Source organism: Hyperoodon ampullatus (assembly GCF_949752795.1).
Source record: "Hyperoodon ampullatus genome assembly, chromosome: 3".
Taxonomy (NCBI): domain Eukaryota; kingdom Metazoa; phylum Chordata; class Mammalia; order Artiodactyla; family Ziphiidae; genus Hyperoodon; species Hyperoodon ampullatus.
This window is the reverse complement of record NC_136916.1, coordinates 14,589,101-14,614,128: the sequence shown is the minus strand read 5'-3', so window position 1 is coordinate 14,614,128 and position 25,028 is coordinate 14,589,101. Positions and strand designations below refer to the sequence as shown.

General features: G+C 41.1%; 1 protein-coding gene and 1 long non-coding RNA gene across 2 annotated transcripts in view; both read right to left on the bottom strand.

The window, feature by feature from the left end:
- The window catches only part of NEBL (nebulette), a gene marked incomplete at its 3' end in the record, with an annotated part of 349,160 nt that overhangs the window by 127,788 nt on the left and 196,344 nt on the right, over positions 1-25,028 (bottom strand). The gene's annotated exons all lie outside the window — the stretch shown is intronic.
- LOC307050638 overlaps positions 1-25,028 on the bottom strand; it is a 54,923-nt gene that overhangs the window by 18,184 nt on the left and 11,711 nt on the right. Inside the window, exon 2 of the long non-coding RNA XR_013810803.1 lies at positions 13,712-13,783. This is a non-coding gene — a long non-coding RNA (uncharacterized lncRNA). The remainder of the gene's footprint in view (positions 1-13,711; positions 13,784-25,028) is intronic.

The following is a 25,028-nucleotide window of genomic DNA, read 5'->3' as shown; positions in this document are numbered from 1 at the left end:
GTTGAAAAAATGGGTTCCAGTCCCACTGCTGACTATCTGGTAATCATCTTGGTGATTCTGGATGAGTTTGTACAACTTCTGGAAGCCCTACTTCCCATCTTTGCAAAATGGAATAATAAAAGTAGCTCATTTGCGTGGTATCTCTAAAAATGCTTGTTTCAAACTTCACGTTTTTATAAACACAGGAATCATGTCACCATTACTTTTGTTTAAAAACTATTTTTCTCACATATATTAAAGAGCTCCTGTTATTAAAACTGTATGCTCCCGGAGCATTAATACACAGAATGAGATAAATCAGCCAGAGACAGACCCAAGTACATATGATAAAGGGCATTCCAACCAACGGGAAAAAGGAAGATGCCTTAGTAAATAATGTTAGAACAACATGGGAAAATATTTAATTGGATCCACTCCTCATACCTCACACCAAGATAAATTCCAAATGAAATCTAATTGTACAAAATGAAACCATGGAAGAAAACAGCTGGAGCTTACTTTAGAACCTGGAAGTGGGAAACCATGCCCATCTCAAAATCCAGATCCAATGGGGAAATGAATTACCACATAAAGATAAATATAACTACAAAAAAATAAGTAATAATTAAAATTTACATGTAAAAATAAAACACTGTAAGCAAAATAAAGATAGTAGGGAAAAGAACTGCAATATATCATGAAGGAATAATAGCCCTAGTTTATAAGGAACTTCTAAAAACTGAGAAGGGAAAGATCAACAGCCCAATGTAGGCAAAAGATGTACATATAGTTCATAGAAAAAGAAATGCAAATGGTCCTCAGCATAAGAAAAGATGCTTAACTTCACAATGATATGAGAAATACAAATTAAAACAACATGAGATCCCATTTTTCACCTTTCAGATTAGCCAAAACTCCAAAAGCTTACAACATACTCTGTTGGTGAGACTGGGAAAATTGGCTCTCGTATATTACTGTTGGGAACACAAAACCTTTCAAACCCAATGGAGATGGATTTGGCAATTTCTACAAAAATACTTATGACTCTTTGACCCATCAATTCCTCTTATAAAAATCAACCCCCAAAAGTACTAGTAAAAAATATGAGATAATGTATGTACAAGACTATTCATTACAAGACCAATAATAGCAAAGGACTGGAAATACCCCAAATGTCCATCAACAAGGGACTGGTTAAATAAACTACAGTACAGCACACAAGGGAGTGTCAGATACATAAGGCAGATCCCCATATACTGCTATGGACTGCTCTCCAGGACACATGAATAAAGAAAAAAGCAAAGTATAAAAGACTGTGTACTGAATGTTACAGTTTGGGTGAGAAAGGGAAGAACATATGCTATATATAAACACAGCTACTCACATATTTGAGAAGAAATAAGGGAAAGATGAACCAAAATTAATCAGAAGAAAAACCAAAACAATTTTTATCAAGAAAGGGACAGACCAAAACGGAAGAAATGGAGATCAAAGTGAGATCTCTCCCCACATACTTCATTTCATAGTTTTGATTTTGGAAAATCATGTAAACATGTTATATAACTGAAAAATATAAACAAAAAAGACAAAAATAAAGCAACCTCCAAAATTTAAAATCAAACTGAAATAAGTGGACCTAACTATATATCAAATTAACTAGCATAACCACACAGAAAACAATTCTTCCTAGTATTTGGACATGCTGCATTCAGTGTATTTGGTACCACTAAGGTGGTTATTTTGTCAATACTATATTTTCCTTTCTTAAAAATACGTGTTTATTAGCCCTGTCCACTGAAACTGTTTAGAAGTAATGACAACCCAGTAAAAATGGGTAGTCAAAATATTAGAAAGACTGTTTTCAATCTGTGTCACGAACAGTCTGAGATAATCACCAAGAGAGTGAATTTATGCCTTTTTCTAATTAGGAAACAAACGTTGAGATTTTACCTAAACTGTTAAGAGAATCCAGAGTAGTGCTGGTCCATGGTAAATTTTTCAGGTTTTCTTATTTCACATTAGAAAAATAAGAACAAATTCTCTCTCTCTCTCTCTCTCTCACGCACACACACACACACACAGCTATACCAATATATCCACATCTAAACATACATACACATACTCTCCTATATTCCTATATACACACACAACCACATATATACATACATATAAATACATATATATGAACATATGTGTCTGTGTGTGAAGTTGGCAATAACCCTTACCACAATTTTATGTGAAAATGCACTTTTTTGGAAGGAAAAATAGAGTAAGTATTGGTCCTAAGTAGGTTCCCCCCATTTTTTTTTTTTTAATTCTTGGCTCCAAATCAAATGTCTGGACACTGTATGACAGAGCAAACCCCACAAACACAGAGAAGCACGAGGGTCAAGAGAAAAGAGAGGGAACCTGGAGAGCCGACAGCCAGGAAGGGCATCTCCGCTCTGCATCAGCCAGGCTGTGGCTCTGGACCAACAACCCAACATCTGCATGCCTTGCTGACTCCTCTGTGACACAGGGACACCAAGACGGGCCCACCCACCTCACAGGGTTGTTTTGAGGCTCCAAATGCACCGAGTGCTTCAGAAACATTAAAAGCATGAGAGGGATATAATTTATTCTATTTAACCAGGATGTATACAGTGATACACATCAATAATTCAGAGTGTCACTTTACATCCCTCCCTGCCCCCACCAAAAAGCAAAGTGATTCATTTAAGAGCACTCGAGACAGAAACAAACCTTGACGGGAAAATCTAGCCTATTCCTTCTAATCAGCAGGACTGTGTCAAAACCATTCTGGACAGATGGATATTTAGTTTGATTTTTAAAGACCTCCAGGGAAGGAGATTCTACAAACTGCCTTGACAGCTGATGTGCCAACACATTGTAGGATAACTTATAAATATAAGGACAGTTGAGAAGGGTCTCCAGAATGCAGCCCAGAGTGTGTGTGCACTCACTGAGCACACACACAGCTAAGGAGGTTTCTAAAAATGGTAGCCATCCCTTTGATTGCTCTTCCTCTGCCTTTTAATTATAAGTGGTCCTCCGGAAAGCAAGTCAATTAAGTGCAGGGGAAAAAAAGAGAAGACTTTGTGTTAATAAGAAAGGTTCTGAATAACATAAAATAAAATGATCATACCAAACATGCAGAAATGGACTATTTCATACAGAAATAAGGGTGGAATGGAGCAGACCGTTTTCTCTCCTGGCACATGGTAGATGCTCAGTAAACATCTGTTAGGTGAATACATCTGAGAAGTATAATCTGCCTCTTATCCATAGTAATGAGGAAGTGTCTTCTTGATATGCTGTTTGGAAGTGACCACAACACAGCTGATTGAACGCCGAAGAGTCAGTTAAATCTGTTGTTCCATCCTTCTACAGGGTTACTGGCTCTCAGAATCTGTTGTTTACCAACTCAGGTAGACTTCCAGACTTAGCTCCAGGCCACAAGAAGTCCTCGTAGCCAAAAACCCAGCAGGAATAACAGGAGGGACAAATGGAGGATCAAATCCAGCCTGCACTTCCTTCCCTGGTCCTCTTCTCATTCATCTGCCCAGAGGGGCACCTCTCCTAATTCTGCACAGAAGCACTTTGTACACTTTCAGAAAGCCTTGCTTTGCCCCACCTCTAGGTCTCCAAGATTTGAAGACTGCTCTTTCAATAAAGAACAATCCTTGGAGACTGAAGAGCAAATCCAAAATCACTCCAAATCAGTGACTGTCAGCTAGGGCAATTTTGCCCGCAGGGGACATTTGGCAGTGTCTATATTTTTAATTGTTCTGATTGGGGGATTCATATTGGCATTTAATGGGTAGGGGCCAGGGATGCTGCTAAACCTCCTATGATGCACAGGATGGTGGAAAAAGGAATTATGTGGCTCAAGATGTCAACAGTGCCAATGTCAAGAAGCCCTGTGCTAGATTAGAGTCCTTTCTACAGTGTCTCCGAGGCCATGAAAGTTTTATCTATGACAGTTTACAGTGACCAGTCTGCTTAGGCATCCACTGCTTAACTTACTGACCCAACAAATATTTGCTGAATGCCTATCGCTCTCTACCAGGCATGCAAACAAATACAGGCATTACCCTTCCTCAAGCTAGCTGGAAAAGAAAGTGCAAAACATACGGTATTTTGTTGGAAACAAACTAACAAACAAAAAACCCAGCAGGTATTCAAGTACATAACTGCATACAGTGTTTTTGTCATTTCTGATGAGATAAGGGAGAATGTGGTCAGATAGGGCTTCCTGGAATAAGTCTAAAGTCCTCTTTTTTTTTTTTAAGGACGGTAATAGACATGAAATTGAGAGAAAGTGGGAGAGACAGTCCAGTTTAGCATGTTCTCTGGAACACTGTAGAGTTTTCCCCACTATTTACTATTATAAATAGTAGTTCAGTTCCAGGTCAGCCCAGAAAAGTTTATTTAACCATAATCCAGCTGAGGTAGTAAAACCAGAAGAGCCCGGGGGTATAAGAGCCCTGAGCTTTGTGACTCAGAAGAAAGGACAAAGAGATTATCTGTCCCCTCCCCACTTCCCTCTTCCTCCCCCCTCCCTTCCCCCACTCCCACCCCCACCAAATCTCCTAAGGGTAAGAGAGTAATCCTAGAAATTTAACTAGTTCTCTTTTCTTAATTTAAAAGTAAAGAGCATAAAAATTCAAACTGTACCCCAAAACTTGCAAAAAAACGAAAAATCCTCTCTCAGACCCAGGTCCCCAGGCTCCTTTCCCAGAGGCAGCCAAGTTACTGTTTCCTACATTTCCTCCGGAAATACTCTCTGCATATACTCATACAAACAAATACAAGCATATATAACCTTGCATATCTATATACAGAAATGGGAGCATACCATACAGTCTGTTTTGCACTTTCTTTTTAACTGCAAATCTACCTTGTTTCCTTAATGGCTGCAGAATATTCCATCATGTAGATGTGTCGTTTGTATCAACATTAGGTTGGCTCCTGGGAACATTCTGAAAAAGCAAAAGTTTATCCTTCCCCTCTTACAGCCCAGGATCCCAAACCCCAAGGTTTCCCTGTTCTTAGTGAAGAGCTGTCCAACCCTTCACTTTCTCTCTGCTGACTGGTTCCGCTCTATCCCCTTTCCCAAAGCCTCCACACCCCCAAAACACATGCTTCTCTCCACCCAACACACTTACCTCCTTTCAGAGTGGCTGACCTCACTTACCAACCTTATTCTGAAGAAAGCAATCTGATTCATACTAATTATTATACGAATTACTGACAAGTCCTTAACCCTCACATTTATAAAAGGCCAACCCAACTACTGTAATTCCACGGAGAACAACAAAATTAAACAAAATTTAAAAGAAAATAAAGCTAGAATAGAAGCTGTCAAGAATACATAATTGGGGGCTTCCCTGGTGGCGCAGTGGTTGAGAGTCCACCTGCCGATGCAGGGCACACGGGTTCGTGCCCTGGTCCGGGAGGATCCCACATGCCGCGGAGCGGCTGGGCCCGTGAGCCATGGCCGCTGAGCCTGCGCGTCCGGAGCCTGTGCTCCGCAACGGGAGAGGCCACAGCAGTGGGAGGCCCGCGTACCGCAAAAAAAAAAAAAAAAAAAAAAGAATACACAGTTTTGAGTTGGGGGTTACCATATTGACTGCTGACTCGTGTCAGAGAATCTAGGCAGAGAGAGTTTCCTCTAAATGATGATATTTTGGACAGTTTCTTCTTTTTTCTCTGGCTAAACATCCAATCATTCTTCCAAAGTTCTAAGATTTTTTACAATACTCTTATTCAGTAGGCTGTCTGCAGGTATGATCATTCATAAACAAGTATTTGTAACATAGGGACCCACCATTCTGAGACTTGCCACCAGTAAACTGAGAAAGAGCAGAAAAGAACATTTTGTTTAACTAAACTCTCCATTATACTTCTTATGAAATCCTATAGGCCATATAAAAGTACCAATATCTCTTCATCAGATGCACGGAAAACTGCTTGAGTAGCTACTGGCATCTTGTTGCTACATTATAGACAGAAATAACTGTTCCCTTTTCACCAGGGGCAGGAGGGATGCAGACTCATTTCTGAAATTATATCCGTTTTGGAGACAGACCCAAAGTAGATGCTGAAGTAATATGGTAACATGGAACTCCAGACATTATTTATATTAATGGCATTCTTTTGCGATCCTTATGAAATTTGACTAATTTTTCAGAGAACTTAAAACGAACTTGTGATTTGATTATATGGAATTCTGCTTCTTTTACAGTCCCTTCTTAACTTTTTCTTTCTTTTTTTTCCCTTAGTTTTCTATTGCAAGCTTTGGCTCATAAACAGTGAACCAAATGCTCTGCCTATACACCTACATGGAAATCATCCTCAGTTTGTCCCAAGGTTATTGAGTATTAGATATCACATTCTAGGGATTTCTAGCCAGTTCTATTCCCCAGAGACATATTCGTTAGGCTCCAAGAAAGAAATCTGTCCCTCATTAGCTGGAGCAGCCAGGGAGAGATTTTCGCTGGATCCACGCGAACCAAGTGGGAACGTGGGTACAGCATGCGATCGTGCATTCACTAAGGGCTTGCAGCACTGCTGCTGACTGTGCATCCAGCTGGGGAGTTATGCTGAGTAAGCTATGCTAACAGTATTCAGGAGGGAGGGAGAGAAGAACGCACATGAAGAGAGAAACATAACCTATGAACATTCCTGTCAACAGCACAAGCTCTCAGCTAAGACCTAAAAACCCAAAGATGATAGAGACAAAGGCCCCTCTCAGGAAACTGATGAGTGGGAAAAATAAATAAGTAAACAATCACAAGTGAATGGGAGCAGGAAGAAAAGTTAGAGATGTTGAAGGTCTGAACTAGGCCGTGGCAGTAGGTAGAAAGAAGGGATGAGAGAGACTGGAGGGACGTGGAGAGTCACTTCACCGTGACTGATGGTGGCATCCTGGGGGCGATGGAAGAGAACCAGAGTTGAAGATGACACTAAATAAGGCAGGGAATGAAAAAGAGGAGGAATGGATCATGAGTTCAGTCTGAGACGCACTGACCTTCAGATGCCCAGAGAAAATCGTGGTAGATCATAACCTTTTAAAATTTATATTAACTTGAAATTAGTCTTATGAAAAATAAATAAATCTTTTCTTCACGAGGATCCCTAATGAAAGCTTAACAATCGCAAGACAAAAGGAGTGTATCATCAAGCATGGGATAATGGACTAAGTGCACACCAGCACCTGGTGATAGCAGATCCAGTGCACAGAGCAAACGGTGGTCATCATTAGTAGTAAATAAGGAACATGAAAGAGCTGACTGTTAGTCCTTGAGTTCAAGGCCAGGGAGAGGCCTCACTACAAACTGTGTATCCTCGGTGAAATCAAAGCAAAGTCAGTAACAGTACATTAAAACCATACCCCGAGAGTCATAATTTCAACTGCTTGAGTTAAAAACCAAATTCTGTCCTTTAAGTGTCCATGTAAATATCCTTTGCTAGTGTAAACACAGAATAACTCAAGAGAAAGAATGCACAAAATGACTTCCACGTGGTGTATGGTCCAGGGCACAGCCTGCAGGCAGCTAGAGAGCCAGGGTTCAAATCCCAGGTCTGCAGCCCTGAGACCTTAAGCAAGTAGCATCAATCCTCTGAGGTCACTGCTCCTTGTAGTGAGATGTGGACTGCTCTTAGACAGGCATGACCAAGCACACACCCAAAATATAAGCCTTTCTTACAGGCACAGCCCTAAAGCAGTGCCTCCCAACAGAAATACGATGTGAGCCATATTTTAACTTTTCTAGTAGCTACTTAAAAAAATTTTTTTAATCAACTGAAGTTAATTTAACAATATAGTTTAACTCTATGTATCCAGATTATCAGTGTTTCAACATGTAATCGATATAAAATTATCAACAAGATAATTTACTTATTTTTTTAGCTAAGTCTTTGAAATCAGGGTACAATTTGCACTCACAGCACATCTCAATCCAGATACAAAATTTTATTGGAGATCCCTGGTATAGTTGAAAAAGTAGATTCACATATCAACTTTGTCCTAAACATAGAAAAAGTTTTTCCAATAACTGAGTCAGGCACCAGTTTTTAAGCTGAAATGAAATAAAATTAAATGTTCAATTCATTCGTCGCACTAACCACATTTCAAGTACTCAACAGCCAGTCATGGCCACTGGCTACAATACGGGACAGCTCAGTGCTCAGGTAAAAGCAAAACTCTGAGAACCACCCTAAGGTTCTGGCTATGGCCTGGCTACGCCCTCACTTGTAGACACCCACAAGAGAACCTGGACATACACAGGATATGTTATTGAGGTGAGACTGGAGTTGTGCAGAACCAATTCATAAGCACTGAGAAAAAGGGGATTTAGAGAAAGGCAGAGCATGCAGAGCCCAGAAACACAGATCCACAGAAAATGGAAGCAACCCACTGTGACTACCTAGCCTTCCCACCACCAACCATAAACCCACCTGTAACTAAATACATACTTTCTGCTTTCCCTTCTCATATAATGGAAGGAATACTCCTGGATCCTAGCAAAGCCAACCCTACACTTGTGCTTTGAATTCCCTGCCCACCATCCTCCTCCTACTGTTATCCTTCTCTCCCGTGCATCACCAGTTTCTCCTTCTCCACTGGATCAATTCCATCAATGTTCATTCAACTATGCTGTAGTAGTTCCCATAGGAAAAAAAAAGAAACAACAACAACAACAAAAATGAGAAATGCAACAAAAATCTTTTAACCTTAAGTTTACCTCCACCTTCAGCCCTTCCCAGCAACACTTCTTGAACAATTTACCTCTATTCACTATCTCCAGTTCATCATCTCCATTTCCCTGAACCCTTGCCAACCCTAGAGCCCATGCTCCACAACAAGAGAAGCCACCGCAATGAGAAGCCCACGCACTGCAACGAAGAGTAGCCCCCACTCGCTGCAACTAGAGAAAGCCCGTGCACAGCAACAAAGACCCAACACAGCCAAAAATAAATAAATAAAATAAATTTATAAATAAATGAATAAAAACTGTGTCTTCTCCTGGCTTCTGTTTCGAATTTACCTAATTCTCTGTCATCTCACGAGACCCATCTTGTCTTGTTCGTCCTCTTCTACCAGACTCTAAAGGCTGGGAGCTTGGGGCTCAGTTCTGGCCCCTCTTCTCATCTGTACCCTTTTTTTCTAGGTGACCTCAGCAGTTTTCCAGGGTTTGAAATACCACATGTACCATATAAGGTCTGATGATTCTCTCCAATTTATACTTCCTTCCTGGCCTCTCCCCTGAGCTTCATGATATAGCGAGAAAAGCTTAATGGCTGCCCCCACATGGAAGCTCATATCCAACCAAACAGAATTTCTGTCTTCCACTTGTTCCTCCCCTAGTCTTCCTCATTTAAGTTAAGTGGCCACACCATTCAATCATTTGTTAGAACCAAAATTCTGGGAGACGTCTTTGTATTCTCTGCTCCTTCATTCTCAACATCTGTTCTTCAGCATGAGGCTGTAGGAGGCCTACCTCCAAAGTAAAACTTGAAATGGTCCTCTTTTCTTCATTTCCATTGCTACCAGATTAGTTCAAACCACCATTATCTTACCCATCCCCCATAATTATTCCATGTTCATTCTTGGCCACATACAATCCATTTTTTCCACCCACCAGCCAAGGTTATCTTCTTGAAAACGTAAATCAAATTGGGTCACACCCCTACTTTAAAACTTTCAACGGCTTCCATTATATTTACAGTAAAGTCCCCACTCTTTATCGTGGCCCTGCCTAGTCTCTCTTCTTACATCCTATACCACTTCCCCCTTTGCTCTCTCCAGCCTTCTCTTCATGCCTACAACATACCAAACTCCTTCCTACTGCTAAATTTCTACACTAGCTACTCCTTCTGCCTTCAGCCTAAACAGATGGCCTCTCCTTAGAGGTGGACCAAGCAAATACTCACAAGGAAGACAAAATCCTCCTTGCAATGGTTCTGAGCCTCCTCCAACACAGAGAAGCGTATGTGGCCCAGGCCCCAAATGCTATACCATAGGGCTTGCCTAGAATGATTCAACTGGAAAACGTTCAAAGAGGCAATACTATATGCCCACTAGAGATCTGGAACATTTTAACCCGCCATCTCTGCTACGTGAATAGTGATAGCTTTGCCTTCCACATATGAAACACAGAAACAAAAATCCGCACCTTCACCCCAGTTAATCACGGAAAATAAGTACTATTTAGGCTTTGAGAAAGGACAGTATAACTCTGAGCAAGTAATTCCTTTCAAATTCACACCTAAGTCATTCATAATTCTCTCAACCCTTTCTCTCCCATAAGAAAAAAATTAATTCCCTGGCATTTCAGCTTAAAATCAGCTAAGCAAAATTTCACTGGGAAGATGTTGCTTAAGCATGACAAAGACACACCATAATTCTCAATCTCTTCCAAACAGCTGGTAGATTTTAAATTCCTGGCCAATGGGATGCAAAAAAAGAAATCTTTCACACATCTTTAAACTACAAAACTGATATTTCAGAATCAACTCTGTTTATTCTTGTCCTTCCATGAACTGTTAACATCGGGAGCTGGACATTTACCAACAAATAAGTTTATAAATCAAGAAAAAAACTTTTTCAGTGGAACCTAATAACTAGACAAAGCAGAATCAGAACTATAAAGAGATCAAAGAGAGATTTTCCTCCAGACTAACAAAGGTACAGGGTGAGGGTCAGTAGATCACCAAGCAGTGAGGACTGTCAACCCCTGTGCTTCACAGCAGTGTCCCGGAAATGTCCAGGCCTCCTCAGGGAGGCTTCTTAGATTTTGCAGGGAGGCTGGAGCCCAGATACCAGGTTTTCCAGCCTGAGAAAGATCCCAGAAGTCAGAATCGCCTGAGATGACACGGACAAGCATATCAACAGTGACCATGAAGGGCTGGAAATTGGAACCCTTCTCCTCTACCCAATCCCCCACCATTCTCTCATCCTTTACATTCTCGCGTGCACCCTTAAAAAAGGCAAAAGAAGCCCTGTCCTAACTGAGCCAAGTATTTCTAGGGGTCAACTTCAAGCTAAAATAAAGAAATAAATAATAAAGAAATAGAATATTTCTTACAAAATTTATTTCATTACTAATAGCATGTTTTTTATACTGGCAATATATTAGAATAAATGCTCTTTGTGAAAACTGCTACATATTCTAAAATGCATACTCTGTTTTCTAAAATATCACATTGCTAATTAAAGACTTGTAACTCACCTCTATTAAATACTGTTAAATAAAACCATTTTATTTGTCAAAATTAGCGCTTGTGCTATTTCTGTGCATGCCTTTTCTAGTCAAGGAAATTTTGTTAAAAGGACAAAAGTTGAAAACTGTAACCTCAGCAATCACTAACTTTGGGGACTTATCCCCTGGTACAAATGTTCATGCATATGCATATTTTTATCACATACTCAGACAGATGCCCTTGCATTGATTTGAATACTCACATAAATATTAATGTGTACAAATGCTTGCATGCAGAAAACCCATTTAAGAAATATCCAATTGCATAGATTAGGAACATTAGATACTAACTGTATTAACACTTCATAAAATACATGCACAAGTTTGCATGACAAAAAAAAAAGGCACAATCCATTGGAAGAGGCCAGATTCTCTCAACATGTTTGCCATTTTGTAGGTGTCAACTGGGAATTTACACAAACTATTTGAAGCCTTTAGGTTACTTATAATTCACTATTTACATCCTCTCTCCTGGTTTGAAAACTTCCCTTTTACAGAAAATTTATAAACTGTTAGCCATGACCCCAAAAGGACATGTCAATTTTTTAAGTCACTAAATGGCCTCAGAAACTTTTTCAAAAAGAATATGACTCAAAAGTAACTTTCACAAAACATCACTCTCAAAACTTAGCTGTATACCATTACATTATACATCTGATTCATTCTTAGAGGTGGCAGGTAAATGTAAACTTTAAAAAGTACACACACACAAAAAAAAAAATACACTAAAGCCCCTGGTTTAGTCAATTTGGATACAGCACAACTGGCAGTTGGCTCCTGTCCTCTACCCTGCTTCCGTTTTCAAATGCAGACAGGCTAAACTTCTTATCTGAGGGAGATGGGTGATGAGGAAGTAACTTCCTTGTGACCATGTGGGACTTCTCAATTCAATAAATGGCCAGCGGGGTACGCTATAGGTTTCACTTTGTACTTTTGGACAGCACAGATTAACTTTAAAGTATTTCTTCATTAACGTTGACCAAAAATCAAATCTGCATTTTACACTTGGACTTCTTGTATCCTCTTTATCATATTATTGCAAGATCTCACTGCCCACTTTAGATTGGACATTAGTCTCACCTGTGACTGAGCCAGACCTAAGAGACAGGTCCACAGTCAAAACAAAGGACAGAGAAAGAGTTCTCAACCCAAAGTATTACTTCTTCTCCCTGAAACCCGGATTCAGCTCTTATGAGAACATGGCGAGCATCTTAGAGGCTAAAAGGACACACAAAGCACTTGGCACTTTTTCTGCCTCTCCTATAAGGACAGACTTTTGATAAAAGGTTGTATGGCAGGAACTGACCATGGCCACTAATACCCATTTCTTGCCTTCTTCCTTGGCATACCACTACTCCATATTTCCAGCCCCCAGCAGTCAAATGAGTTCACAGGACTGAATTCTGGCCTGTGAAACATAGATGGATGTGATGTACACAACTTCCAGACCAAGCCCCTAACACCTCTTATGACCCACCATGGTTCCTCTCTATGATGACTGCATGCCAGATGTAGCTCACCTAGTGGAGAATTCCAAGGTCCAGGCAATAGCAGAGACACTGGATAGAAGGGGCCTGGATCACTGAATGACTCCATGGAGCAGAGCCCTTAAGCACCCCACCCCCACTACCACTGCATTGGCCTCGTACGCGAGAGAGGGATCAACTTTATTGTGCTCAGATCTGAGGATTGTTTATTTCAACAGCTAATCTATTCTGATTCATATAAGGTGTAACCACAGCACATACAACATCACTAACATTTCCTTAGTAGACAAATCTTTGAGACATTGCAACACATCTCTTCTAGGGGCCAAATGGGAGGAGAGGAGATCAAGGAGTGTGGCAGGACAGGTCAGGGCCTGTCTGAGTGGAAATGAATCCAGAAAAAAAGGTACACGCTGTGCATCAGTGAAGTAAAGGGCTACACAATTTCACTTTTATTCATTAAAACATTGATTGGATGTTAACACATGCCAGGCACAATGTCTGGTGCTGAGGTTAAAAATATGACTGGCCACATGCCCTGAGCTCAAGGAACCACAGTCTAGCTGACTGGGGAGAAAGAAAATAAAATCAGTTCTTCGCCAAAGTGTGGCAAATGCTATAGAAGTCGCCCTGAGGAAGCAGCTACAATCCCCTTTCGATTTGGATTTTGTGTAATACACAGCTTGGGTATCCATAACAAAGGTCACAAAACAAATTCATTTCTGGATGAAAAATAACAGAAATTTTTGAATCTGCCAAGACTGTGCTAAATATGACAGGCATCAACTGTGAGCATACCAGTAATTCTAATATTAACTAACGCTGCAGATGATTCCTGGCATCTCTTTATCAAAGTCGCTAAGCACCACACAGCAAGAACACACATAACAGAACTGCAAATGCCGCCCTTCCCCACCCCCGCCCCTGCCAGGTGAGCAAGTCCCACTGCAGCAACCTGCCTTAAAATATCCGTATCACCTGGACATCGCACCATGGACACCGACGGACCTCCTCCTGCAGATCAAGTACTGAATCTGGAATCTGTGCCTTCTGATGAAGCAGAAGCAGAATTTAAGCGTTAGTTTCAACCCTTTTAAGTTAAAATACAGAATTCCAGCAGAAACATGGGTTTTCCTCCATCGTCTATCCACCTCCTCCATCCTATTTAAAAGCTAGCACTTAAATAACCCTGATGTTTATCATAATGCTTGTGAGGAAGCAAAACACCATTAGGGATTTGTCTAAAAATCTTAGAGTTCTGAGCCTAAATTGGGAAACAATTCATTTGCGAATGTATGTGTTGTGCTGAGCTGCATTAATGAGATTTTTTTTCTCCTTGAACACATGAGAATCATTAAATCAGTATGCATACTGTCACTGAAACGACCACCTTCTACACTTATCAATGAAAATTCTATAACAGACATTAGCTCCCAGGAATATTTTGCAACATTGTCTAATGAAGATGTTTTATACAAAACTATGAGTGACCGTAACCAAAATAATCAAAATAATACTTCAAGGATATCCAAATAAAATAAACTGTTATAAACGGTAATAAATGTGAAGATTGGAAATACTGTTCCTATTTCCACAAAAGCAAAATGAAGTGACTCTTTAAACGTTTTCATGCCAAGATCTTTTCTCAATTTTCAGTTTATTTCACAATAATAACAAAACTACCTGTCACTGAGCACTATGCCAAGTGCTAATATTTAATTCTCATAATTATCCTACAAGTGAAAGTATTTTTTTAATTAATTTATTTATTTATTTTATTTTTGGCTGTGTTGGGTCTTCGTTGCTGCACGTGGGCTTTCTCTAGTTGTGGCGAGCGGGGGCTACTCTTCGTTGCGGTGCATGGGCTTCTCATTGCGGTGGCTTCTCTTGTGGCGGAGCACGGGCTCTAGGTGCGCGGGCTTCAGTAGTTGTGGCTTGCGGGCTCTAGAGCGTAGGCTCAGTAGTTGTGGCACAAGGGCTTAGTTGCTCCACAGCATGTGGGATCTTCCCAGAAAAGGGATCCAACCTGTGTCCCCTGCATTGGCAGGCAGATTCTTATCCCCTACGCCACAGGGAAGTCCCAAGTATTTTTTAATTTCCATTTTACAGATGTGGAAACTTGAGATACAGTGAAATAAATGAAACAGAAACCCTTTATGACTCTATTTTCTAGAGAAATAGAGGTAATAAAAGATGCTGTCATTTGAACCCCAGTCTTTTCTGCCTCTAAAAATCAGCTCTTAAGTCCCAAATTTCTGCTGAGTACAGAAGCTAGAAAACAGCAGGTAGTGATGATGAAATAGGTACAGGCAGAAGCCAACCTCAGGTCGGCTTGTCTCTATGGTTCATGTCTTTCCTGCCCCAAGTCACATCGTTAACTGTGTCCATTCCCCACTTCACTTTACAGTTAGATCTGACCTAAAAGCAAGAATTAAGTGAGAGCCTAAATCTGATTGACAGCTTCTTTTCTAGTCTACAAACATTCCAAAAGCAGAAAGGCAGCTGCCTCTCCCTTGGCATGTTCCCACTGAATCCAAATAAATAATGCAGTGTTTTCTGTGTTTTAATTTTCTTCAGGATTACTGTTCATTATGGTTTAATTTCTGCCTGTTGTAATTATTGCCTATTCTGTCCTTCAAAATGACCTTGTCATCCAACATTGTTCAACAGACTTGAACATTCTCCCATCTTCTGAATAAGGTTAGGGCGCTTCTTTTTTCAGGGCCATAAACATCAGCTCATCTCAAATATTCTTTTTAAAAGAACAAAACCATACAGAAGAAGAAAACTGGATCTTTCATAAATAACAGAAGACTTTTTGCCTGGTATTAATCCCCATTTCAAAATATAACACTTTGGGATCCTCAGGAATAATTACCACCACTTGGCTTTCAGTGTGTGATCTGGAGGGATTTCAGAGAGCATCTGGCAAGTACAGAGCAGCCCAGAGATGTACACCAGCATCTCCTCCTCTACACACGCATTGCCCTGACTCTCTCAAGCCAGACTACACTGCTTTCCCCAGGTTTCTCAATTACATTTTAATAAAATTATAAAAAGCCAAAAAGGAAAGCCAATCATCCCTCCATGTACCCATCTCCACAGACAGAGCCTGATTTCACATTGTTATTTAACAGTGCCTTTCTTCTGCATCACACAAAGGGCTTTTCCATCAGGCTTTCACTGATCCTCTCAGCTTAAGCATAAATATTATCATTCCCATTTGAGATGTAAGAGAAAGAAGCATAATGATTGAGATATAAGGCTCCGCTGAAATAGGTCATTTTAAAAGTTGAAAGAGCCTTAAGACTTTATTATATAATCCACATATCGTAGGAAGTTATTTCTTTTTTTTATTATTATTTTTATTTATATATGTTTGGCTGCATTGGGTCTTCATTGCCGTGCCCGGGCTTTCTCTAGTTGCGGCGAGCTAGGGTTACTCTTTACTGTGGTGCGCGGGCTTCTCATTGCGGTGGCCTCTCTTGTTGAGGAGCACAGGCCCTAGGCGCGTGGGCTTCAGTAGTTGCAGCACACGGACTCAGTAGTTGTGGCTCAGTATTTGTGGTTTGCCGGCCGTAGAGCGCAGGCTCAGTAGTTGTGGCGCATGGGGTTAGTTGCTCCGCGGCATGTGGGATCTTCCCGGACCAGGGCTCAAACCCATGTCCCCTGCATTGGCAGGCGGATCCTTAACCACTGCACCACCAGGGAAGTCATGGAAGTTATTTCTTGCTTCTTACCCACATATCTTGCTACAATTCAAAACTAACTTCCTTTGCTTTTAACTAGGATCAAGTCCTCAATTTCTTACACACATAAAAACTGTCATTCAAAACTATTCAGGACTTCCGGGTAAGATGGCGGAACAGTAAGACGCGGAGATCACCTTCCTCCCCACGGATACACCAGAAATGCAGCTACACGTGGAACAACTCCTACACAACACCTACTGAACGCTGGCAGAAGACCCCAGACCTCCCAAAAGGCAAGAAACTCCCCACATACCTGGCTAGGGCAAAGCGGAGAGATTCCCGCACAGAGGATCGGTGCCGAGCGGCACTCACCAGCCTGAGAGGCTTGTCTGCTCGCCCAGCGGAAGCTGAGGCTCGGGCTTCGGTCAGAGCGCAGGGAGAGGACTGGGGCTGGCGGCGAGAACTCAGCCTGAAGGGGGCTAATGTGCCACAGCTAGCCGGAAGGGAGTCCGGGAAAACTCTGGAGCTGCCGAAGAGGCAAGAGACTTTTTCTTCCCTCTTGGTTTCCTGGTGCGCGAGGAGAGGGGATTAAGAGCGCTGCTTAAAGGGGCTCCACAGACGGGCGCGAGTCACGACTGAAAGCGCGGAGCCCAGTGACGGGCGTGGGACGCTGGGGCTGCTGCTGCTGCCGCCGCCAAGAGACCTGTGTGCGAGCGCAGGTCACTGTCCACGCCGCCCTTCCGGGAGCCTGTGCAGCCCGCCACTGCCGGGGTCCCGGGATCCAGGGGCGGCTTCCCTGGGAGAACGCACGGCGCGCCTCGGGCTGGTGCAACGTCACGCCGACCTCTGCCGCTGCAGGCTCGCCCCGCACTCCGTGCCCCTCCCTCCCGCCCGGCCTGAGTGAGCCAGAGTCCCCGAAGAGGCTGCTCCTTTAACCCTGTCCTGTCTGAGCGAAGAACAGACGCCCTCCGGCGACCTACACGCAGAGGCGGGGCCAAATCCAAAGCTGAGACCCAGGAGCTGTGAGAACAAAGAAGAGAAAGGGAAACCTCTCCCAGCAGCCTCAGAAGCAGCGGATTAAAGCTCCATAATCAACTTGATGTACCCTGCATCTGTGGAATACATGAATAGACAACAAATCATCCCAAATTGAGGAGCCAGGAGTCAGTGCTGTGCCTCTGAGGTGGGAGAGCCAACCTCAGGACACTGGTCCACAAGAGACCTCCCAGCTCCACATAATATCAAACGGCGAAAATCTTCCAGAGATCTCCATCTCAACACCAGCACCCAGCTTCACTCAACGACCAGCAAGCTACAGTGCTGGACACCCTATGCCAAGAAACTAGCAAGACAGGAACACAACGCCACCCATTAGCAGAGAGGTGGCCTAAAATCATAAAAAGTCCGCAGACACCCCAAAACACACCACCAGACGTGGACCTGCCCAACAGAAAGACAAGATCCAGCCTCATCCACCAGAACACAGGCACTAGTCCCCTCCACCAGGAAGCCTACACAACCCACTAAACCAACCTTAGCCACTGGGGACAGACACCAAAAACAACGGGAACTACGAACCTGCAGCCTGCAAAAAGGAGACCCCAAACACAGTAACATAAGCAAAATGAGAAGACAGAAAAACACACAGCAGGAGAAGGAGCAAGATAAAAACCCACCAGACCTAACAAATGAAGAGGTAATAGGCAGTCTACCTGAAAAAGAATTCAGAATAATGATGGTAAAAATGATCCAAGATTCTATTTCCCAGATCCAAAATCTTGGAAATAGAATAGACAAAATGCAAGAAACAGTTAACAAGGACCTAGAAGAACTAAAGATGAATCAAGCATCGATTAAAAACACAATAAATGAAATAAAAAATACTCTAGATGGGATCAATAGCAGAATAACTGAGGCAGAAGAACGGATAAGTGAGGTGGAAGATAAAATAGTGGAAATAACTGCTGCAGAGCAAAATAAAGAAAAAAGAATGAAAAGAACAGAGGACAGTCTCAGAGACCTCTGGGACAACATTAAACGCACCAACATTCGAATATAGGGGTTCCAGAAGAAGAAGAGAAAAAGAAAGGGACTGAGAAAATATTTGAAGAGATTATAGTTGAAAACTTCCCTAATATGGGAAAGGAAATAGTTAATCAAGTCCAGGAGGCACAGAGAGTCCCATACAGAATAAATCCAAGGAGAAATACGCCAAGACACATATTAATCAAACTGTCAAAAATTAAACACAAAGAAATCATATTAAAAGCAGCAAGGCAAAAACAACAAGTAACACACAAGGGAATCCCCATCAGGATAACAGCTGATCTCTCAGCAGAAACTCTACAAGCCAGAAGGGAGTGGCAGGACATAATTAAAGTGATGAAGGAGAAAAACCTGCAACCAAGATTACTCTACCCAGCAAGGATCTCATTCAGATTTGACGGAGAAATTAAAACGTTTACAGACAAGCAAAAGCTGAGAGAGTTCAGCACCACCAAACCAGCTTTACAACAAATGCTAAAGGAACTTCTCTAGGCAAGAAACACAACAGAAGGAAAAGACCTACAATAACAAACCCAAAACAATTGAGAAAATGGGAATAGGAACATACATATCAATAATTACCTTAAATGTAAATGGACTAAATGCTCCCACCAAAAGACACAGATTGGCTGAATGGATACAAAAACAAGACCCATATATATGCTGTCTACAAGAGACCCACTTCAGACCTAGAGACACATACAGACTGAAAGTAAGGGGATGGAAAAAGATATTCCATGCAAATGGAAACCAAAAGAAAGCTGGAGTAGCAATTCTCATATCAGACAAAATAGACTTTAAAATAAAGACTACTAGAAGAGACAAAGAAGGACACTACATAATGATCAAGGGGTCGATCCAAGAAGAAGATATAACAATTGTAAATATTTATGCACCCAACATAGGAGCACTTCAATACATAAAGCAAATACTAACAGCCATAAAAGGAGAAATCGACAGTAACACAATCATAGTAGGGGACTTTAACACCCCACTTTCACCAATGGACAGATCATCCAAAATGAAAATAAATAAGGAAACACAAGCTTTAAATGATACATTAAACAAGATGGACTTAATTGATATTTATAGGACATTCCATCCAAAAACAACAGAATACACATTTTTCTCAAGTGCTCATGGAACATTCTCCAGGATAGATCATATCTTGGGTCACAAATCAAGCCTTGGTAAATTTAAGAAAATTGAAATTGTATCAAGTATCTTTTCTGACCACAATGCTATGAGACTAGACATCAATTACAGGAAAAGATATGTAAAAAATACAAACACATGGAGGCTAAACAATACACTACTCAATAACGAAGTGATCACTGAAGAAATCAAAGAGGAAATTAAAAAATACCTAGAAACAAATGACAATGGAGACACGACGACCCAAAACCTATGGGATGCAGCAAAAGCAGTTCTAAGAGGGAAGTTTATAGCAATACAATCCCACCTTAAGAAACAGGAAACATCTCGAATAAACAACCTAACCTTGCACCTAAAGCAATTAGAGAAAGAAGAACAAAAACATCCCGAAGTTAGCAGAAGGAAAGAAATCATAAAAATCAGACCAGTAATAAATGAAAAAGAAATGAAGGAAACAATAGCAAAGATCAATAAAACTAAAAGCTGGTTCTTTGAGAAGATAAACAAAATTGATAAACCATTAGCCAGACTCATCAAGCAAAAAAGGGAGAAGACTCAAATCAATAGAATTAGAAATGAAAAAGGAGAAGTAACAACTGACACTGCAGAAATACAAAAGATCATGAGAGATTACTATAAGCAACTCTATGCCAATAAAATGGACAACCTGGAAGAAATGGACAAATTCTTAGAAATGCACAACCTGCCAAGACTGAATCAGGAAGAAATAGAAAATATGAACAGACCAATCACAAGCACTGAAATTGAAACTGTGATAAAAAATCTTCCAACAAACAAAAGCCCAGGACCAGATGGCTTCACAGGCGAATTCTATCAAGCATTTAGAGAAGAGCTAACACCTATCCTTCTCAAACTCTTCCAAAATATAGCAGAGGGAGGAACACTCCCAAACTCATTCTACGAGGCCACCATCACCTTGATACCAAAACCAGACAAGGATGTCACAAAGAAAGAAAACTACAGGCCAATATCACTGATGAACATAGATGCAAAAATCCTCAACAAAATACTAGCAAACAGAATCCAACAGCACATTAAAAGGATCATACACCATGATCAAGTGGGGTTTATTCCAGGAATGCAAGGATTCTTCAATATACGCAAATCAATCAACGTGATACACCATATTAACAAATTGAAGGAGAAAAACCATATGATCATCTCAATAGATACAGAGAAAGCTTTCGACAAAATTCAACACCCATTTATGATAAAAACCCTGCAGAAAGTAGGCATAGAGGGAACTTTCCTCAACATAATAAAGGCCATATATGACAAACCCACAGCCAGCATCATCCTCAATGGTGAAAAACTGAAACCATTTCCACTAAGATCAGGAACAAGACAAGGTTGCCCACTCTCACCACTCTTATTCAACATAGTTTTGGAAGTTTTAGCCACAGCAATCAGAGAAGAAAAGGAAATACAAGGAATCCAAATCGGAAAAGAAGAAGTAAAGCTGTCACTGTTTGCAGATGACATGATACTATACATAGAGAATCCTAAAGATGCTACCAGAAAACTACTAGAGCTAATCAATGAATTTGGTAAAGTAGCAGGATACAAAATTAATGCACAGAAATCTCTGGCATTCCTATATACTAATGATGAAAAATCTGAAAGTGAAATCAAGGAAACACTCCCATTTACCATTGCAACAAAAAGAATAAAATCTCTAGGAATAAACCTACCTAAGGAGACAAAAGACCTGTATGCAGAAAATTATAAGACGCTGATGAAAGAAATTAAAGATGATACAAATAGATGGAGAGATGTACCATGTTCTTGGATTGGAAGAATCAACATTGTGAAAATGACTCTACTCCCCAAAGCAATCTACAGATTCAATGCAATCCCTATCAAACTACCACTGGCATTTTTCACAGAACTAGAGCAAAAAATTTCACAATTTGTATGGAAACACAAAAGACCCCGAATAGCCAAAGCAATCTTGAGAACGAAAAATGGAGCTGGAGGAATCAGGCTCCCTGACTTCAGACTATACTACAAAGCTACAGTAATCAAGACAGTATGGTACTGGCACAAAAACAGAAAGATAGATCAATGGAACAGGATAGAAAGCCCAGAGATAAACCCACGGACATATGGTCACCTTATCTTTGATAAAGGAGGCAAGAATGTACAGTGGAGAAAGGACAGTCTCTTCAATAAGTGGTGCTGGGAAAACTGGATAGGGACATGTAAAAGTATGAGATTAGATCACTCCCTAACACCATACACAAAAATAAGCTCAAAATGGGTTAAAGACCTAAATGTAAGGCCAGACACTATCAAACTCTTAGAGGAAAACATAGGCAGAACACTCTATGACATAAATCACAGCAAGATCCTTTTTGACCCACCTCCTAGAGAAATGGAAATAAAGACAAAAATAAACACATGGGACCTAATGAAACTTAAAAGCTTTTGCACAGCAAAGGAAACCATGAACAAGACCAAAAGACAACCCTCAGAATGGGAGAAAATATTTGCAAATGAAGCAACTGACAAAGGATTAATCTCCAAAATTTATAAGCAGCTCATGCAGCTCAATAACAAAAAAACAAACAGCCCAATCCAAAAATGGGCAGAAGACCTAAATAGACATTTCTCCACAGAAGATATACAGACTGCCAACAAACACATGAAAGGATGCTCAACATCTTTACTCATTAGAGAAATGCAAATCAAAACTACAATGAGCTATCATCTCACACCAGTCAGAATGGCCATCATCAAAAAATCTAGAAACAATAAATGCTGGAGAGGGTGTGGAAAAAAGGGAACACTCTTGCACTGCTGGTGGGAATGTGAATTGGTACAGCCACTATGGAGAACGGTATGGAGGTTCCTTAAAAAACTACAAATAGAACTACCATATGACCCAGCAATCCCACTACTGGGCATATACCCTGAGAAAACCATAATTCAAAAAGAGACATGTACCAAAATGTTCATAGCAGCCCTATTTACAATAGCCCAGAGATGGAAACAACCTAAGTGTCCATCATCGGATGAATGGGTAAAGAAGATGTGGCACATATATACAATGGAATATTACTCAGCCATAAAAAGAAACGAAACTGAGCTATTTGTAATGAGGTGGATAGACCTAGAGTCTGTCATACAGAGTGAAGTAAGTCAGAAAGAGAAAGACAAATACTGTATGCTGACACATATATATGGAATTTAAGAAAAAAAAATGTCATGAAGAACATAGGGGTAAGACAGGAATAAAGACACAGACCTACTAGGGAATGGACTTGAGGATATGGGGAGGGGGAAGGGTAAGCTGTGACAAAGTGAAAGAGTGGCATGGACATATATACACTACCAAACGTAAGGTAGATAGCTAGTGGGAAGCAGCCGCATAGCACAGGGAGATCAGCTCGGTGCTTTGTGACCGCCTGGAGGGGTGGGATAGGGAGGGTGGGAGGGAGACGTAAAAGGGAGGGGATATGGGAACATATGTATATGTATAACTGATTAAATTTGTTATAAAGCAAAATAAATAAAAGAAAAAAAAACTATTCAATTGCAAGGATTTCGTTCCTTTGCATTCTGACTTGAGGAGCCAATGGTAAATCATCTCAGACAGGTATCCTTATAAGCTGCCAGAAAAGATTATTTCCGGACAGCACCCTGAGGACAACAAGGACCCCAGGTCATCTCTTGGACCATCTATATGCACAACATAGACATCTGTGCTGATTGATGTCTACGATCTCTGGCCTGTTGAAGGGGCAAGAGGCAGTTAAGTTTTCTGAGTTAAAGTTAGCTGCACTCTGGTTTGTCATCTAACTTTTGAAAACAAAGCAACAAAAGTTTAGGCTTAACCTTTATTAAAACATAGATAAGTTTACCCCAATTGCCAACAGTTTAGAAATGGAGATTTTCCTCTCCATATTTGTATGGAACTAATGTAGCACCTGCACGCAATGCTAAAGGCATACATACCAATATGGGTCTACACTCTCAGACCTGCCAACCTGACATTGTGTCTGAGACTGGCCACACCCGGCTTGTATCACGGTCGGTGCGCGAACACACCTTTGCCCTATTTACACACCATACCGACACCTGCGCTCGACGTTTGTCATTCAAGTATAAATCCATGCAACAAAAGTGCTTAAGTTCTTTTATTTTTAATTGGCATAGCTTGAAAATGCGGAGATACAAGAAGTTGTGATTTTGTTGTTGTTGTTTTTGTTCTGCAAAAGCAGAGCCCTACAAACACAAGTGTTAAATCTCCACAGGCCCAACAAGAGCCGGACTTCAAGATCCATGGTAAAAACTGCAGTGAAATACCACCCATACAAGGGCCAAGCTGACAACAGGACTAGACAAACCACTCCCAACATTTAGACAAACAATGACCCTAAAGTCTAGTGCCATTCCCTTACTAAAAAATACCTTTTAGTTACTCCCCCAGTCTTCAGGATAAAATTAGTATTTGCAGTTCCTCACATGCAGTTTCATTCCTGACTCCTTGTACACTCAGTTCCCTATGTGGGAAGTTTTCACCACCCACCACTCACCATCACCTCTTCCTCCCCTGTCTCTGTCCTTATTCATTCTCACAAACTCATTTCATGCCACCTTCTTCTATAAGCCACCTCTGACCATCACCACATCCCACCTAGGGCTGGGTTCCTGACTCTATGATACCCAAACCCCGAAACCTCATCTCTCTCCTAACAGGCTGTGCTGTGTGTTCTGGGCTGAGCAAGATCCACGCTTAGATCCTGTGTCCCCAGCTCCCAGCACAAAACCAAGCACAGAGCAGGCACCTTCAGAGGAAGGGAGAACAAGAAAGGTAAGTACATCCTGAAGTAGAATATGCATTGATCCTTAACCTCAAGTATCACATGAGTAAGTCCCACACTCACACTGTCTGGGGCAATGCAGTGCCTTCCTGCACCCCAGCACATAAAGGAACGTTTGAATGGGAGATTCCACTCATCGGTGATAAAGCTCTGTTTCCAGTGGTAACAAATTTGAAACTTCTAAACTTGGTCCTAATATCACCATGTGGCCTCCAAAATGCCATTTAAGGATAAATGAACTGCTGCATTAACAAAAAGAAGTTCCTGGTAATTCCCTGGCGGTCCAGTGGTTAGGACTCAGCACTTTCACTGTTGTGGCCCCAGTTCAATCCCCAGTAGCGGAACTAAGATCCTGAAAGTCGTGAGGCGCGACGAAAACAAAAAAAAAAACCCAGAAGCTTACATCTTGGACCTTTGCACTATGGCACAAGGGCTCCAGATATAACATATAAGCAACAATCCCGAAATTCTGGTGTAGAGGGAAAATCCTGCATTTTAAAGTCAGGGAAAAAAACCCTGGACTCAAATCTCCACTCTGTTCTTCACTGGTTGTAT